This window comes from Mustela erminea, chromosome 6 (assembly GCF_009829155.1).
Source record: "Mustela erminea isolate mMusErm1 chromosome 6, mMusErm1.Pri, whole genome shotgun sequence".
In the NCBI taxonomy this organism is placed as follows: Eukaryota; Metazoa; Chordata; class Mammalia; order Carnivora; family Mustelidae; genus Mustela; species Mustela erminea.
Window position 1 is genome coordinate 90,851,461 of NC_045619.1, and position 20,311 is coordinate 90,871,771.

Consider the following 20,311-nt stretch of genomic DNA (forward strand, 5'->3'; position numbering starts at 1 on the left):
GGAGAACATATGTGATATAGCAGGTAAGAATATGGAAAATAATGAACCTGAAAAGAAGAGGGGGGAGAAAGCTAGTTGATCACTAAGGTAGACATAGGGAACTCGGTGATTCCATAAGCAAAATAATATCCCAATCATAGAAGAGGCAGGAGGTAACAAGGACTAGAAAGGAACAGAGACAATCCATAGGAACAGCTAACTTACAGGCACTAAATTTATATCATTCATTAATGACTCTGAGTGTAAATGGCAACATGTCCTCTTTCACTAGCATGTAAACTTTGCAGACATTGCATGCCCCACTCCCTCCAATATGTTCTTGGTCAGAGCCCATTCAAACCAGGCACAAGCCTGGCAGGGTGCAATCAGACTTGACAGGGGCCAGTATCACTCCAAAGTGCCCTGGAGTCAAGGAAATATAAGCACACATCCCTCAGAATCACCCCTAGCAGTGGGCTGGGAGAAGACAGTTGGACTGATTGCAGGCCCCACCCACCAATGAAACCTTCTCAGGGGACAGCACAGGGAAATCCCCTAGCAGTTTGGTGCTACTGCATCTCTGACAAACACCTGGTCTGACTAAATTCAGCACAAGGTAGCCCCAGATTGATCCACTAATACCACAGGGAGACAACAGTGCCCACAAGAGGCAAGGAGAGCCACTAAGATGATTGGAGTGAAGGAAAAAGTGGCCAACATACAATAGCAATATACATGGAGCACAGATAGGAGACCCCCCCCCTTATCTAGGTTCCAGTGAATAGGGGACAATCCCCTCAGGGCATGCAGATTACTGTTAAAAGCAAGAGAAGTAGCAGACTTTCCTAACACAAAGAAACAAAAAATAAGAGAAAATGATGAGGCAGAAGAATATATCTGAGATGAAAGACCAGAACAATACTACAGCAAGAGACCTAAATGAAATGGAAATAAGTAATAAGCCTGATATAGAATTTCAAGTTATGATCATAAAGATACTTACTAGACTTGAGAAAAGAGTGGAGACCCTCAGGGAGATCCTTAACAAAATCATTAAAAGGAAATAATCAGAGTTTAAGAACAAAATAAATGAAATTTAAAAACACTGCATGGCTGGGGCGCCTGGGTGGCTCAGTGGGTTAAGGCCTCTGCCTTCAGCTCAGGTCATGATCCCAGGGTCCTGGGATCGAGCCCCGCATGGAGCTCTCTGCCTCTCTCTGCCTACTTGTGATCTATCTCTCTGTCAAATAAATAAATAAAATCTTTAAAAAAAATAAAAAATAAATAAAAACACTGCATGGAATAAGCAACAGACTAGAGGAAGTCAACCAACATTGGTGACCTGAAGGACAGAGTAATGGAAAGTTATCAAGCTGAGCAGATGGAAAAAATACACACACACACACACACACACACACACACACACATACACACACAAACACACACACACAAAATAAGAATAGACTAAGGGAACTCAGCGACTCTATCAACTGTAATCACATTCACATTATAGGGATCTCAGAAGGAGAAGAGAGAAAAGGGAGAAGAAAATTCATTTGAAGAAATAGTAACTGAAAACTTCCTGAATCTGGGGTAGGAAACAGAAATCCACACTTAGGAGACACAGAGATACCCCCAAAAAATCAACCCAAGGAGGTGCACACAAAAATACATACTAATTGAGATTGCAAAAAGTAGTGATTAAGAAAGAATTTTAAAGTAAACAAGAGAAAGGAAGACAGTAATATATGAAAGAACCCCTAAGAAGCTATGAGCTGATGATTCAGCAGAAATTTTGCAGGCCAGAATAAAGTGGCATGATATATTCACAGGGCTAAAAGAAAACAAAAACAAAAACAAAGCAAACAAACAAACAAACAAACAAACAAACTAAGAATATTCTATCCATCAAGGCTAACATTCAGAATAGAAGAGGAGATAGAGTTTCCCAGACAAAAGCTAAAGGAGTTTATAACAACTCAACCAGCTGTCCAAGAATTGTTAAAGGGGACTCTTTGAGTGGAAAACAAAGACCTTCAGTAAGAGGAAAATAGTAAAAAGGGCAAAAGCAGTAAAAATAAATGTATCTGTAAAAATCAGTCAGGGACTCACAAATGAAAGAATGTAATGAATGACACCACATTCCTAAAATGTGAGAGGGAGTTAAGAATGCATTGAAACGTAAGTGACTATCACTTAATATAGACTGCTATATGCAGAAGATGTTACACACAAAGCTGATGGTAAACACAAACCAAAAACCAGTAATAGATGAGCCAGAAATAACAAGGAAGGAATCCAAGTAGATAACTAAAGAGGGCCATCAGAACAGGAGAGAAGATAAGAAAGGAACAGAGAAGAACTACAAAAACAATCACAAAACAAGAAACAAAATGGCAAAAAGTGCATCTATAGATAATTAAAATAAATGTAAATGGATTCAACTCTCCAATCAAATACACAGAGTGATGGAATGGATTAAAAAGCAAGCCCCATCTATATGCTGTCCTTAAGAGACTCATTTCAGGCAAAAAGGCACATGCACATTTAAAGTGAGAGTTTAGAGAAATATTCATCATGCAAATGGTTGTGAAAAGAAATCTGGGGTATACTCATACCAGACAAAATAGACTTTAAAACAAAGACTGTAACAGGACACAAAAGACACTAGATAGTTCTAAAAGGAACAATCCAACTAGAAGATATAACGATTGTAGATATTTATTCTACAATCCCAACATGGGAGCAACCAAAACACAAAGGAGTAAGTAAGAAACATACAGGAACTAATCAAGAGTAATACAATAGCAGTAAGGGACTTTCACACCCTATTTACATTATTGGATAGATCATAGTGACAGAAAGTCAACAAGAAAATAGTGGCTTTGATGACACATTGGACTAGATGATTGTAACAGGTATATTCATAATATTCCATCCTAAAACATCAGGATATACATTCTTTTCAAGTGCACATTGACTGTTCTGCAGAATAGATCACAAACTTGGTGAGAAAAATAGTATCAACATATTCAAAAAAATTGAAGTCATACCATGCATCTTTTTTGCCATAATGCTATGAAACTAGAAATCAGCCACAAAAACGTCCTAGAAATAACATAAATACATGGAGGTTAAATAAAATGCTACTAAATAATAAAAGGGGAAAACAAGATAGCACACAAGAAATCAAAAATTTTGGAGACAATGAGAATGAAATATAATGGTTCAAATCTCTGAGATACAGCACAAGTGGTTTTAAAAAGGAAGTTTATACCAGCACAAGCCAACATAAAGAAGCAAGAAAATCTCAAACAACCTGCCATTACTTGTAAAGAAACCAGAAAAAAAGAATAAGTAAAACATAAGTGCAGTGGAAGGAAGGAAATAAAGTTTTGAGCAGAAATAAACAAAACAGAAGCTAAAAGAAAAAAAAATAGAAACCAGTAGCTAGTTCTTGGAAATAATCAATTAAATTGACAAGCCCTTAGTCACACTCATGAATTTAAAAAAAAAAAAAGCTGACATCACAGAAATACAAAGAATTTTAAAAGAATATTATGAAAAATTATATGCCAAGAAATTGGGCAACCTAAATGAAATGAATAAATTTCTAGAAACATACACACTAAGAAAACTGAAACAGGAGGAAATAGAAAATTTGAACAGACCAATTATGAGCAATAGAATTGAATCAATAATTTGAAAAATCCCAACAAACAAAAGTTCAGGACCAAAGGCTTCACAAGTGAATTCTACCAAACATTTAGTGAAAAGTTAAGACCTATTCTTATCAAACTTTTCCAAGAAGAAGAACAGGAAGGAAAGCTTCCCAAATTTGTTCTATGAGACCAGTATTCGTGCAATACCAACATCAGATACGGACACTACAAAAAAGAATATTAGAGGCCAATATCTCTGATGAATGTAGATTCAAAAATCCTCAACACCATATTACCAAATCAAATCCAAAAATACCTTTAAAAAAGTATTCACCATGGTCAAGTGGAATTTATTCCTGAGATGGAAGCATGTTTCAATTTTTGCAAAGCAATCAACGTCATACATCACATGAGCAAGGAAAAAGATAAAAATCAAAGTCATTTCAATAGATGCAAAAAAAAGCACTTGACAGAGTACAATACTCATTCATAATAAAACCCTCAACAAAATAGATGTAGAAGGAACATACCTCAACAAAATAAAGGCCCTATACAAAAACCCAATACTAACATGACACTCAATGGGAAAAAACTGAGAGCTTTTCCCCAAAGGTCAAAAGCATGACAAGGATATCCACTCACCACATTTATTCTACATAGTACTAGATGTCCTAACCACAACAATCAGACAAGAAAAAGGAATAAACATCAGGTAAATTGGTGAGAAATCGCAAAAAACTCCAAAGCTACTAGAACTGATAAATGAATTCACTAAGATCACAGGATAAAAAATCAGTGTAGTGAAATCTGTCGTATTTCTATATACCAATATTGAAGCAACAGAAAGAGAAATTAAGAAAACAACCTCATTTACAACTACCCTAAAAATAAGATACTAAGGAACAAACTTAATCAAAGAGATAAAAGACCTGTACTCAGAAAACTTTGAAAGCCTGATGAAAGAAACTGAAGAGAATACAAACAAATGGCAAGATACTCCATCCTGATGGGTTGGAAGACTAAATATTGTTAAAACCTCTATGCTACCCAAAGCAATCTACACCTCTAAAGCAGTCTCTATCAAAATACTAACCACATTTTTCACAAAATTAGGAAAAAAAGCTTAAAATGTGAATGAAACCACTATATATATATATATATATATATATATATATATATATATATATATATATATATATATATCTCCAAAGGAATCTAGGAAAGGAAAAAAAAAAAACCTGGAGTTATCACAATTCCAGACTTTAAGTTATTTCCCAAAGCTATAATAATCAAAACAATATGGCACTGTCAGGAAAGTAGACACATAGATCAATGGAAGACAATAAAAGGCCCAGAAATAAACCCATGATTCAATTACTCTTTGAAAAAGGAGGCAAAAGTATGCAGTAGGAAGACAATCTTTTCTAGCAATGGGGTTGTGAAAACTGGAAAACTATAAGAAAAAGAATGAAACTGGATGACTTTCTTCTTTTTTTTTTAAAAAAAGATTTTATTTATCTATTTGACAGAGGATATCACAAGTAGAAAGAGAGGCAGGCAGGAGGAGAGAGAGAGGAAGCAGGCTCCCTGATAAGCAGAGAGCCTTATGCTGGGCTCAATCCCAGGAACTGAATCTTGACCAGAGCAGAAGGCAGAGGCTTTTTTTGTTGTTTGTTTGCTTGTATTTTTGTATTTTATTTTTTGGCTTTTATTTTTTTATGTATTTTTAAAATTTATTAATTTATTTTCAGTGTAACAGCAGTCATTGTTTTTGCACCACACCCAGTACTCCATGCAATCCATGCCCTCTCAAATACCCACCACCTAGTTTCCCCAACCTCACAACCCCACCACTTCAAAACCCTCAGATTGTTTTTCAGAGTCCATAGTCTCTCATGGTTCACCTCACCTTCCAATATCCCTCAACTCCTTCTCCTCTCTAACTCCCCATGTCCTCCATGCTATTTGTTATGCTCCACAAATAAATGAAACCATATGATAACTGTCTCTCTCTGCTTGACTTATTTCACTCAGCATGATCTCTTCCAGTCCTGTCCATGTTGCTACAAAAGTTGGGTATTCATCCTTTCTGAGGGAAGCATAATACTCCATAGTGTATATGGACCACATCTTCCTTATCCATTCGTCCTTTGAAGGGCATCTTGGTTCTTTCCACAGTTTGATGACCGTGGCATTGCTGCTATAAACATGGGGGTACATATGGCCCTTCTTCTCATTACATCTGTATCTTTGGGGTAAAAACCCAGTAGTGCAATTGCAGGGTCCTAGGGAAGCTTTATTTTTAATTTCTTGAGGAATATCCACACTGTTCTCTGAAGTGGCTGCACCAACTTGCATTCCCACCAACAGTGCAAGAGGGTTCCCCTTTCTCCACATCCCCTCCAACACATGCTATTTCCTGTCTTGCTAATTTTGGCCATTCTAACTAGTGTAAGGAGATATCTCAATGTGGTTTTAATTTGAATCTCCCTGATGGCTAGTGATGATTAATCTTTTTTTCATGTGTCTGATAGCCATTTGTATGTCTTCATGAAAGATGTGTCTGTTCATATCTTCTGCCCATTTTTTGATATGATTGTCTCTTTTCTGTGTGTTGAGTTTGAGGAGTTCTTTATAGATCCTGGATATCAACCTTTTGTCTGTACTGTCATTTGCAAATATCTTCTCCCATTCCGTGGGTTGCCTCTGCTTTGTTGATTGTTTCCTTTGCTTTGCAGAAGCTCCTGATCTTGATGAAGTCCCAAAAGTTCATTTTCGCTTTTGTTTTTTTTGCCTTTGGAGACATATCTTGAAAGAAGTTGCTGTGGTTGATATCGAAGAGGTTACTGCCTATATTCTCCTCTAGGAGTCTAATGGATGCCTGTCTCCTGTTGAGGTCTTTTATCCATTTTGAGTTTATCTTTGCGTACGGTGTAAAAGAATGGTCGAGTTTCATTCTTCTAGTTATAGCTGTCCAGTTTTCCCAGCACCATTTATTGAAGAGACTGTCTTTTTTCCACTGTATATTTTGTCCTGCTTTGTCAAAAATTATTTGGCCATAGAGTTGAAGGTCCATATCTGGGCTCTTTACTCTGTTCCACTGGTCTATATGTGTGTTTTTATGCCAGTACCATGCTGTCTTTGTAATCACAGCTTAGTAGTAAAGCTTGAAATCAGATAATGTGATGCCCCCAGTTTTATTTTTGTTTTTCAACATTTTCTTAGCGATTCGGGGTCTCTTCTTATTCCATACAAATTTTAGGATTGTTTGCTCCAGCTCTTTGAAAAATACTGGTGGGATTTAGATCAGAATGGCATTAAAAGTATAGATTGCTTTAGGCAGTGTAGACATTTTAACAATGTTTATTCCTCCGATCCAAGAGCATGGAAAGGTCTTCCATCTTTTTGTGTCTTCTTCAATTTCTTTCATGAGTGTTCTGTAGTTCCTTGAGTACAGATCCTTTACCTCTTTGTTTAGGTTTACTTCCAGGTATCTTATGGTTCTTGGTGCTATAATAAATGGAATCAATTCTCTAATTTCCCTTTCTGTAGTTTCACTGTTAGTGTATAAGAAAGCCACTGATTTCTGTAAATTGACTTTGTATCCTGCCACATTGCTGAATTGCTGTATGAGTTCTAGTAGTTTGGGGGTGGAGTCTTTTGGGTTTTCCATGTAAAGGATCATGTCATCTGCGAAGAGAGAGAGTTTGACTTCTTTTTTGCCAATTTGGATACCTTTTATTTCTCTTTGTTGTCTGATTGCTGTTGCTAGGACTTCTAATACTATGTTGAACAAGAGTGGGGAGAGTGGGCATCCTTGTTGTGTTCCTGATCTCAACAGGAAGGCTGCAAGCTTTTTCCCATTGAGGATGAAATTTGCTGTGGGTCTTTCATAGATAGATTTGATGAGGTTCAGGAATGTTCCCTCTATCCCTATACTTTGAAGCATTTTAATCACGAACGGATGCTGGATTTTGTCAAATGCTTTTTCTGCATCAATTGAGAGGGACCATGTGGTTCTTCTCCCTTCTCTTAATGATTTGTTCTATCACATTGATTGATTTGCAAATGTTGAACCATCCTTGTAGCCCAGGAATGAATCCCACCTGGTCATGGTGGATAAACTTTTTAATGTGCTATTGGATCCTGTTTTCGAGGAACTCTTTGAGAATCTTAGCATCCATATTCATCAGTGAATTGGTCTGAAATTCTCCTTTTTGATAGGGTCTGTGTCTGTTTTGGGAATCAAGGTAATTCTGGCTTCATAGAAAGAGTCTGGAAGTTTTCCTTCTGCTTCAATTTTTTGAAACAGCTTCAGGATAATAGGTGTTATTTCTTCTTTGAAAGTTTGGTAGAATTACCCAGGGAATCCATCAGGTCCTGGGCTCTTGTTTTTTGGGAGGTTTTTGATCACTGCTTCAATCTCATTACTAGATATGGGTCTATTCAGGTTGTCAATTTCTTCCTGGTTCAGTTGTGGGAGTTTATAGTTTTCCAGGAATGCATCCATTTCATCTAGGTTGCTTAGCTTATTGGCATATAACTGTTGATAATAACTTCTGATGATTGTTTCTACTTCCTTGGTGTTCATTGTGATCTCCCTTTTCATTCATAATTTTATGAATTTGGGCTTTCTCTTTTTTCTTTTGGATTAGTGTGGCCAGTGGTTTATCGATCTTATTGATTCTTTCAAAAAAATAGCTTCTAGTTTTATTGATGTGTTCTACTGTACCTCTGGTTTCTACCTCATTGATCTCAGCTCTAATCTTGATGATTTCCTTTCTTATGTGTGGAGTTGGTTTGATTTGTTGTTGATTCTCCAGTTCTTTAAGGTGGAGAGACAGCTGGTGTATTATGGATTTTTCTATTTTTTTGAGGGAGGCTTGGATGGCTATGTATTTCCCCTTTGGACCGCCTTTCCTGTATCCCATAGGTTTTAGCCTGAAGTGTCTTCATTCTCATTGGTTTCCATGAATTGTTTCAGTTCTTCTTTGATCTTTTGGTTGATCCAAGCATTCTTAAGCAAGGTGGTCTTTAGCTTCCTGGTGTTGGAGTTCCTTCTGAACCTTTCCTTATGATTGAGCTCCAGTTTCAAAGCATTGTGATCTGAGAATATGCAGGGAATAATCTCAGTCTTTGGTGTTGGTTGAGTCCTGATTTGTGACCCAGTATATGGTCTATTCTTGAGAAGGTTCAATTGCACTTGAGAAGAATGAGTATGCTGTTGTTTAGGGAGGAATGTTCTGTGTATATCTATGATGTCCATCTGATCCAATGTGTCATTCAATGCTCTTGTTTCTTTATTGATTTTCTGCTTTGATGATCTGTCTTTCTGAGAGAGGCGTGTTACAATCTCCTACTATTGATGTATTCATATTAGTATGACTATCTTGATTAACAGTTTTCTTATGTAATTGGCTCCCATATTTGGGGCACAGATATTTACAATTGTTAGATCATCTTGGTGGATAGTCCCTTTAAGAATTATGTAGTGTCCTTCTGTATCTCTGACTATAGTCTTTAGTTTAAAATCTAATTTGTCTGATAGGAGAATCGCTACCCCAGCCTTCTTTTGAGGCCCATTGGCATGAAAGATGCTTCTCCATCCCTTCACTTTCAGTCTGGGTGTATCTTTAGGTTCAAAATGGGTCTCTTGTAGACAATATATGGATGGGTCCTGTCATTTTATCCAATCTGCAGCCCTGTGCATTTTATGGGCGCATTTAGGCCATTCACATTGAGAGTGATTATTGATAGATACGTTTTTATTGACATCGTGTTACCTTTGAAGTCTTTCTTTCTGTAGATTTTCTCGATATTTCTGTTCAATGCTATTCTTAGGATTTTTCCTCTTTTATAGAACCCCTCTTAATATTTCCTGCAGTGTCAGGTTGGTGGATGCATAGTCTTTTAAGCCTTGCCAGTCTTGGAAACTCTTTTTTAACTCTGCATTCATTTGAATGTCAGTCTTGCTGGATAAAGTATTCTTGGCTGCATGTTCTTCTCATTTAGTGCTCTGAATATATCTTGCCAGCCTTTTCTGGCTTTCCAGGTCTCTGTGGACAGGTCTGACATTATTCTGATGGGCTTTCCTCTGTAAGTAAGGAGCCTCTTTGTCTTAATGGGTTTCAAGAGATTATATTCACAATAATGGTTCCTCAATTTGACTATCATGTGCCTTGATGTTTTTCTGGAATCTATAATATTGGGTGGAGACTGTTTGGCCTCTAATACATGAACGCTGGTTCCATTCGCGAGTTTGGGAAATTTTTCATGAAGAACTTGTTCCAGTATATCTTCTAGACTTCTTTCTTTCTCCTCCCCTTCAGGGATTCCAATAATTCTGACGTTAGTACGTTTCTTGGCATCATTTATTTCCCTGATTCTGTTTTCATGGCTTCTAAGCTGTTTGCTCCAGGCTTTCTCTTGATCCTTTCTATCTGTTTGTCCTCCAGATCACTAATTCTATCTTCTGTCTCAGTTACCCTAGCTTTGAGAGAATTTAGATTAGATAGGAACTCATTAAGAGCATTGTGAACCTCATCCCTGGTAGCTTTCAGCTCTGCCCTAACATTGTGAACATCATCTCTGGTCGCCTTCAGTTTGGCCCTAATCAATTTTGTTTAGTCATCCATGGCTTTCTCCAACCTAGCTATTGCCTGGATAATTGTTATCCTGAATTCTCTTTCCGACATTTTGTCTATGTTAATAGCCATTAGCTCTGCTGCAGAAGGCCCATCCTCTGTTTTTTTCTTCTGTTGGGCATTCCTCCTCCTAGTCATTTTGGTGAGAGATGGCTGAACGGATGTAGCTGGATGTATCGACCGTGGTGCAGTCAAGGTGCACCCTGGAATCCTTCTGAGCAATCAGGATTCCCCACCCAAATGAGAGAAAAAAGAAAAGGAAAAGAAAAAAAAAGGGAGAGAGAGAGACAGGAAAGAGAGGGAAGATAAAAGAGAAGGTTCAGCCAAATGGGCCCCAAGGTAAGATTTATGAAGTATACAAACAAAAATAGACAAACAAAAAGATTGATTAAAGTATATGACAAGAGAAAAAAAAATATATATATATAGGCAAATAAAGGAAGAACCTCGTCAAAAAGAACCCCGAGTGTAAGATTTATTTACTATCAGGACAAACACAAAAACTCAGAAACACTGGTGGAAGTAAAAGATGGGAGAGTGGCTATAAATTCTCAGTGTGGGTGAGGAAGTTTGTTTTCATTTTTCCTGGATGTATCTTGATATCTTTATTAAAGGATTCAACTTTCTTAAGATAAAGGAGGATTAAAAATTGGTTTACCTATAGGGGTAGCATTGATTGGAGAAAGGGGATTACCTTGAAGTTTAACTCTATATGAATATTAGAAAATAAAAATAAAAAAGGAATAAACTAAACTAAAATAAAAAAAAGAAATTTAAAAATAGAAATGCAAAAGGAAAACACAGGTGTATGTATCAAAAAGTTCAGGTTAGAAGGTTATTATGGAATTTGATGTACTGGACATCTTACTGTGATTATAAAGGTTAAAAAATTATCTATATAAAAAAAAGTGAGCCAGAATAGTGGGAACGAATTAAAAATAAATGTTGTCCTATGAAGTAGTGGTGGTTGTTCTCTTGTTGTCTTTTTTTTTTTTTTTTCTTTCCTGGTTGGTTTTCTGGGGGAGGGGCCTGCCACGTGAGTTTTCAGTTAATGGTGTTCTCTGAGTTAAGTCCTCCCAACCCCTTCAAGGGGGTGGGCTCTGAGGAAACTGATTTTTTCAGGCTTTTGTTCTCTGGAGGTTTATATGTTTATTCACTTTTGTTTTTCTCTCTCGCTTTGAATGCTTTTGATGGTTTTTGTAGGTTTAGAGGGAAGCAAACTGCACCCTGACCTCCCTCTCAGAGAGAAGCCTCAGTCTGGCTGCAGAGCCCAAATAAATTCCCCCTTAGCCGCTGGCAGAGCAGCTTCTGAGTCATGGTCCCTGGAGATGCAGGATTTTTTGCTTGTACCCAAAACCACGGCAGCGGCAGCTGTCTGGGTAGCTCCAGACTGCCAGAGAGGTTCCAAGCAGTGATTGCACACTGAGATTTTCCCGCTGGCCCAGGCTGGGAGTTCCTGGTCTTTCTGGTCCCAGAGCACCGGGTTGGGCCTGAGCACACCCCTCTCAGGGGAGGGCACGGTGGGGGGGGGGCGCGACTCAGACTCTGATAGCACAGCAGGGCACTCGCGTGGGGACTGCAATAAGGCTGTGCTTCTGCTGGCCTGCGAGGCTCCCAGCGCCTCACGGGAGCCGGACCCCACATGCTCTCAGGTGCACTGGTGGCTCAGGGACCAAGACCTGGTTTCTCTGCCCCACTCTCTCTGGCTCTGCGCCAGGGGTGGCTGTCCTGGGTTGGGGAATAAAGCTGTCCCTAACCACCCTGATTCCCACAGACTGCCCCCCCCCCCCGTGATCCTTTGCTCTTTTTGAGTGCTTTCTACCAGACTCCGAGTTAATGCTGGTCCCCAGATGCAGGGCACTCTCGCATTGGGATATTCAAACAAAAATAATGGAATTTCCTACAAAAAAGAAAAGAAAGAAAGAAAAGAAAAGAAAGAAAGAAAAGAAAAAAGAAAAAAAAAAGTTTAGACCTAAATGTGACACCTGAAACCATAAAAAAAAATCCTAGAAGAGAGCACAGGAAGTAATTTCTCTGACATTGGCTATAGCAACATTTTTCCTGATATGTTTCTTGAGGCAAGGAAACAAAAGCAAAAACAAAACAAAACTATTGGGACTTCATCAAAATAAAAAGTTTATGTACAGCAAAGAAAACAATCAACAAAACTAAAGACAAACTACCAAAAGGGAAAAGATATTTGCAAATGACATATCTGATAAAGGGTTAGTATTCAAGGTATACACAGAACTTACACAACTCAACGCTTAAAAAACAAACAATGCAATTAACAAATGGGCAGAAGATCTGAGTAGACATTTCCCCGAAGACCATATCCACATGGCATCAGACACATGAAAAGATGCTCAATATTACTCATCATTACAGAAATGCAAATCAGGTTGGATCTAGAATGTATAATGCTGAGCAAAATAAGTCAGTCAGAGGAGAACAAATAACACTTGATTATCACTCACACGTGGAATTTAGGCAAAATCAAACAAACAAAAGAGTCAACAAAAAAATAAAAGAGAGAGAGAGAGACATACCAAAAAATTGACACTTAACTGTCAAAAACAAAGTGACAGTAACCTGAGGGCATGGGTGAAATTGGTGAAGGGGATTAAGATCATACTTATCTTCAAGAGCGCTGTGTAAGGTATACAATTGATGAATCACTGTATCGTACACCTGAAACTAATATAGCCCTCTATGTAGACTACATTGATTTAAAATTAAAAAAAAAAATACTTAGAGTCAATTTAAAGAAGAAAAAGAAGAGACAAAGAAAAAAGAAAAAAAGAATTTTCAATCAATATTCTTGAAAGTTAAGGAAAGATCACAGAATTTTCCAAATTAAAGGAGACTAAAACATTATGGTAATTAAATTAACATGTAATTCTAAATAGTATTTTTTTATATAAAGGAAATTTTTAGTCACTGGTGAAACATAAAAAGCATTGGGGAAGTACATGTTAATAATATAGCATTATTAATGTCCTAACTCTAATGGTTATAGCATACTTATCTAGTAGAATATTCTTTTTTTGTTATAAACACATACTATTATATTGAACAGCAGATGGACCATCAAATGGTGCAACAAAACATCCTCATGCTTATTTTTTGGTTTTCTTTTTTATATTTTATATTGTTTCAAATTTTTAAAAATAATAAAAAATTTAAGTACTGCCCTATACCTCCAATTTGGGGCATACGCCACAAGTTAATAAAATCCTCCAAACATTGACTGAGAAAATAAGAGAGAGGTTTCCTTTTTAAATAAACCCTCTTAATGTGTAGAAATGGTCATAGTGTCCCAGGGTACTGGAATATCTGAAATTCTTGTTGGGCTTAAGTATAGAGTTAAAATTATTTTTTATTCTCTTTGGGGGACCATCTGTTTTGTAGCTAAAGAAATTCACTTTGTGTTTAAAGCAATTCATAGTAGTTTTTATGCCCTTCCTTCTTTGGTTTGTTGTTGTTGTCGTTCTGTTTTTTCATATAACTGGTATTCCTCTTGACACTAATCTCCAGGGGACAATTCTTTTTCTTTCTCTTTTCTTTCTTTTAAATTTTAATTAATCCCCTGTGTCTCTTATGTGCAAAATGATAAAACTGTGCCTTTTTGTTAGTGCATGATTTGAAGCCAGAATTTCTTGTTAAAAATTTGGGTTCCCCCTGACATGAGGAAGTGGTGATGCAACATGGGGGGTTAAGGGGGTAGGAGAAGAATAAATAAAACAAGATGGGATTGGGAGGGAGACAAACCATAAGTGACTCTTAATCTCACAAAACAAACTGAGGGTTGCTGGGGGGAGGAAGGTTGGGAGAAGGGAGATGGGGTTATGGACATTGGGGAGGGTATGTGCTATAGTGAGTGCTGTGAAGTGTGTAAACCTGACGATTCACAGACCTGTACCCCTGGGGATCAAAATATATTGTATGTTTATTAAAAAAAATAAAAAAATTTTTAAAAAAGTAAAAAAAAAATTTGGGTTCCTTTCATATGAGGGATTTCCCCAAATCCATTTTCATTTAGAGCATTATATTTTCATTCACAATTTTTTATGGAAACAGTTACCTTCATTTTAAATATAAGAAAAGAAGATGGAAAATGAATCTTACCTGACCAGGAAGAAGATTCTAATTGAATTATTTGTAATATCTGGGTCATCATTGTAATGAGTGTAAGTGAAAGTGAAAGATATTATCAGATGCATATCATGTCCAGAATGCATATTATTTTTTTAGACTCCTTCTAGAGAAAAGCTTTGGAATTAACTTTCCTCTTAAATTATTGAATTTTTTATAATGTTACGAGAGAGAATGTTTATCATTTATTTTTGACCCATTTCTACCATATTCCCATAGAAGGAACATTATACCAATGTCCCTTAGATATGGTAAGTCACTTATAGTTTGCAATAAATATCTGGATCATAAGTGAAAGCAATAATTCAAGTACAAGTCAGGCAGTACCCACTGGCTTTTGAACTGTAATGTATTTTTCGATTTTTATATAGATTCAATCGTCAAAACTTCATGATCGAATGCAACTGATATGAGAACACTGATGTGTTAGAAACCAAAGAAAAATAATATTAAGTGAAATGAGACAAAGAAACAATGGGGCTGCATTGTGGAAAAATAAATAATGGTATATATTATGAAATTTCAATCACAGAGAAATATATAACTCATTGTTTCTATATTTCACATATATTTAAGCATTATTTTTGAATAAACATTGTGAATTGACATTGCTTTATTTTTTTAGGTGTTACAAGAACTTTTCAAAAAATATTAATCTATAGATGTAGAATATAAATGTAGAAAATACATTTAAAGTCAAGCTTATGTTCTATTTAGCACATTTTAACAGAACTCAGCTCATTTGGAAATGATCAGCTAAAATTTACATTATATTTTAAGTTCAAATAGAGAAAAAGAAAAAAATTTAATAGTGTTGTTAACATAGCTGTTACTTAAATGGAACAATAAGTTAGAGGCTGCCTAGGTTGATCTATGTTATAATTTTAAGTATTATCTGTATTACTAAATTGGATCAACCTTTTAACTCATTTATATTTTTATTGTGTTTTTTTTTTCTTTTCTGTAGCTTTTTTTTTTTTCTTTTCTTTTTTTCTGTAGCTTTTTAAAAAAAATCCTTATTTCCACTTCTGGAGTTGTTTTCCTATGTGTATTTCATAAGACTCAAATCTGAAATGAGGAATCAGTCAAGAGAGATGGAGTACATTCTCCTAGGATTGATGGATGACCCACAATTGCAAATTGTGATTTTTATATTTCTCTTTATAAACTATGTATTGAGTATGATGGTAAACTTAGCCCTCATTCTTCTTACATTGCTAGATCCCCGCCTCAAGACTCCCATGTATTTTTTCCTCCGAAATTTCTCATTCATGGAATACAGACAACAGTCTGTATTCCCAGATACCTGATAAGCATCATGACTAAAAACAAAATAATTACCTATGATGGTTGTGCATCTCAGTTATTCTTTTTCTTCTTACTAGAAATTACACAATTTTACCTTCTGGCTACCATGTCTCTTGACTGGTATGTAGCAATCTGCAAACCTCTCCATTACCCCATCATTATGAACAACAAAGTGTGTTACCAACTTCTATTCAGTTCATGGACAGTTGGCTTTCTGCTTTCATTTGCATCACTGGCTGTGGGACTAACACTGGATTTCTGTGCTTCCAGAGTAATTGAACATTTAATGTGTGACATTTCCCCTGTACTGCAGTTTTCCTGCACTGATGCTCATTTCTTGGAATTGCTTGCATTTGTCTTAGCTATTGTAACACTCATAGTCACTTTGCTTTTAGTGACTCTTTCTTACACATATATTATCAAGACCATTCTAAAAATCCCCTCTGCTCAGAAAAGAACAAGGCTTTTTCTACTTGTTCTTCTCATATGATTGTAGTTTCCATTACTTATGGTAGCTGTATCTTTAATTACATAAAGCCAAGGGTGACTTTACCCAAAGTCACCAAAGGGTGACTTTACCCAACAGCAAAGGAAAGGGTGACTTTATACCTTGGTTGCCCCTTTATTAAAACCTTTCATTTATGCTCTCAGAAACCAGAAAGTGAAACAAGCCTTCAAGGACACACTCCAAAAACTTTTCTCTTTTTTCAAAAAATGAAGAGGAAATTTAATTTAAAAAAATCTTAGATAAAAAAGTAAATAAAATTTTTGACTTACAAGTTTTCTTAATCTGTCCTTCAATTAGTTCACTTTATAATATTTTTTCACCTCGCAATATTTTAACCAAACTTTTCAGTGAAGTGTATCTTTTCCTTTCTACTTCTCTTTATTATCATAATTCAATTCAGAGATCAAAATGGGTCATCTATTAGGTTATCAACACAAATATGAAATTTGTTTTGTTTTCCAGAACATGGTACTGACCTCCCAAAAAAAAATTTTTTTTGAATTGATATATATCATAAGATTTTAATAGAATTTTACAGACATCAATATAACAACATGGACTACCACTGGGACTCTAGGAAGCACTTCAAATATAAGTCTATTGCTTTCAATAAGGAAGGAAAAAGACAGGCTTCAAGTTATAAAAAACATATAATCTTTTTTTAAATTAATTTTTAAATTATTTATAAACATATAATGTATTTTTATCCCCAGGGGTACGGGTCTATGAATCGCCAGGTTTATGCACTTCACAGCACTCACTATAGCACAAACCCTCCCAGTGTCCATAACCCACCCCCTTCTCCTGACCACCCTCTCCCCAGCAACCCTCAGTTTGTTTTGTGAGATTAAGAGTCACTAATGGTTTGTCTCCCTTCCAATCCGATCTTGTTTCATTTATTCTTTTCATACACCCTAAACCCCCACAATGCATCTCCACTTCCTCATATCAGGGAGATCATATGATAGTTGTCTTTCTCTGATTGACTTATTTCGCTAAGCATAATACCCTTTAGTTCCATCCTTGTCGTCGCAAATGGCAAGATTTCATTTCTTTTGATGGTTGCATAGTATTCCATTGTGTATGTATATACACATACATACACAATGGAATACTATGCAGTATGTGTATATATATACATATATATATGTTTATATATACATACATACCACCTATTCTTTATCCATTCATCTGTTGATGGACATCTAATTTCTTTCCATAGTTTGGCTATTGTCGACATTGCTGCTATAAACATTCGGGTGCACATGCCCCTTCGCATCACTATGTTTGTATCTTTAGGGTAAATACCCAGTAGTGCAATTGCTGGGTCATAGGGCAGTTCTATTTCCAACTTTTTGAGGAACCTCCATGCTGTTTTCCAGAGTGGTTGCACCAGCTTACATTCCCACCAACAGTGTAGGATGGTTCCCCTTTCTCCACATCCTCGCCAGCATCTGTCATTTCCCAACTTTTTAATTTTAGCCATTCTGACTGGTGTGAGATGGTATCTCATGGTGGTTTTGAATTGTATTTCCCTGATGCCGAGTGATATGGAGCACTTTTTCATGTGTCTGTTGGCCATCTGGATGTCTTCTTTGCAGAAATGTCTGTTCATGTCCTCTGCCTATTTCTTTTTTTTTTTTTTTTAAGATTTTATTTATTTTATTTGACAGACAGTGATCACAAGCAGGCAGAGAGGCAGGCAGAGAGAGAGAGAGGAGGAAGCAGGCTCCCCGCTGAGCAGAGAGCCCGACGCGGGACTCGATCCCAGGACCCTGAGATCATGACCCGAGCCGAGTCTGAGCCACTGAGCCACCCAGGCGCCCCTGCCTATTTCTTGATTGGATTACTTGTTCCTTGGGTATTGAGTTTGCTAATCTCTTTATAGATTTTGGATACTAGCCCTTTACTGATATGTCATTTGCAAATATTTTCTCCCATTCTGTTAGTTGTCTTTTGGTTTCGTTAACTGTTTCCTTTGCTGTGTAAAAGATTTTGATCTTGATGAAATCCCAATAGTTCATTTTTGCCCTTGCTTCCTCTGCCTTTGGTGATGTTCCCAGGAAGAAGTTGCTGTGGCTGAGGTCAAAGAGGGTGCTGCTTGTGTTCTCCTCAAGGATTTTGATGGATTCCTTTCTCACATTGAGGTCCTTCATCCATTTTGAGTCTATTTGTGTGTGTGGTGTAAGGAAATGGTCCAATTTCATTTTTCTGCATGTGGCTGTCCAATTTTCGCAATACCATTTTTTGAAGAGGCTGTCTTTTTTCCATTGGACATTCTTTCCTAAAAAGTGCATAGGTTCTAAAATGGAGCAGGATTTCATCTGGTAGGTCTATTATAGACCTGAAAATTTGGAGTGAATAAGAATCACACACCTGTTTGGATTATTTCAAAACAAAGTCAGAGTTCTCATTCCTAAAATTTCTTTTCAATATACCTGTAGTACAGTGTAGAAACATGGACTCTAGCTAATTGTAATATAGGTGGTTTCCATGACAGTTTCCTTTTTTAATATCAAAACCTATGTGAGCAGATTTTTATTTTATAAACATTGCTATGTTAAATGTATTGTGGATGGGTATTTTGGTATTGGAATCTGAGAGACAAGTTAGAGGACTAATGTTTTAAACTAAGTGATTTAATTGAGAGTTGAAATGTGATAGTGTGAATGAATTTGAAGCTCCAGGTGATGGCTCCAAAGAAATTTAGGAACATAAACTGAGAGGAATGGTTGAACATTTGGATATATGGGATATATGAGATAAATGGAAGAGATTTTTAAAAATGAGTTATATCGCCTTTCAACTTCCTTTCTGCCTACTCCCGTGTGGACTCACTCATGTTTTTATGCTATTAAAGAAGGGGGTGTTACTGTTATGCCCTCAGATAAAAACAAAATATAAGCCTACAATGAAATCCATGAAATATAATGAGTTCCATATTGATACAATATGCCATCAGATAAATATGAGTGGAAAAAATCATTATGGTATTTAATACAGTAGCTTCTATCCATGTGGCCCTAAGGAAAAAAAAAATTAAGTTCAGGTTTGTATTCTGATTTATATTACTACTTTAAGTCAGCACTGTTAACCATCTTTTTTTCCGATGGCAATTACAAGGAAATAAGTTCATGTTATTATATTCAAGGCCCTCAAAGCCTTCCATTATGCCCTTTAAAAACTACTAGATGCTTATTATATTTGGATTATGAGTATTTTTCTTATTTTGGGGGTTGTCATTTCACTTTTCTGGTAGTGTCTTTTGGTCACAAAATTTTAATTCTGATGAAGTCAAGTTTTTCTATTTTTTATTTGGTTGCTTGTGTTTTTAGAGGCATATGTAAAAGAACCATTGCTTAATCCAAAGTTGCAAAGATGTATACCTACCATTTATTCTAAGAAATTTATAGTTTTATGCTTACATTTAGGTCTTTGGATTCTACTGGGTTAATGCTTGTGTATGGTTTGAGGTAAAGATTCAAGTCACAATTTGCATGTAAATAGTTATCACAACATGATTTGTTGTAAAGGCTATTATTTCCCCATTAAACAACACCCTTGTTAAAAATCAATTGACCATTAATGCACAAGTCTATTACTTTGAGGTAAAACTTAGTTGCTATACCAGTATCACATCGTCCTGATCACTGTACCTTTATATTAATTTTTGAAATTGGAAAGTATGACTCTTTCAATTTTGCTCCTCTTTTTCAATATTGTTTTGGCTATCAAGGTCCCTTGCAATTCCATATGAATTTTAGGATTAGATTGTTTATTGATGCAAAAAGAACAGTTGAAAATTTAATAAGGATTACATTGAATCGGATCACTTTGGGAACTGTTAGCATCTTAATTAACAATGTCAAGTATACTATCCAATAACATGGGATGTCTTTATTTATTTAGGACTTCGGTTTGTTTTTTTTTTTAAGTTGTGGGGTTTTTTGGTACAAGTGTTGTACTTTCACAGTTAAATTTACATAAAATAACTCCTACAACTGAACAATAAAAAAGATCAACACTCAAGAAAATATAGACAAAGGGCTTGAAGA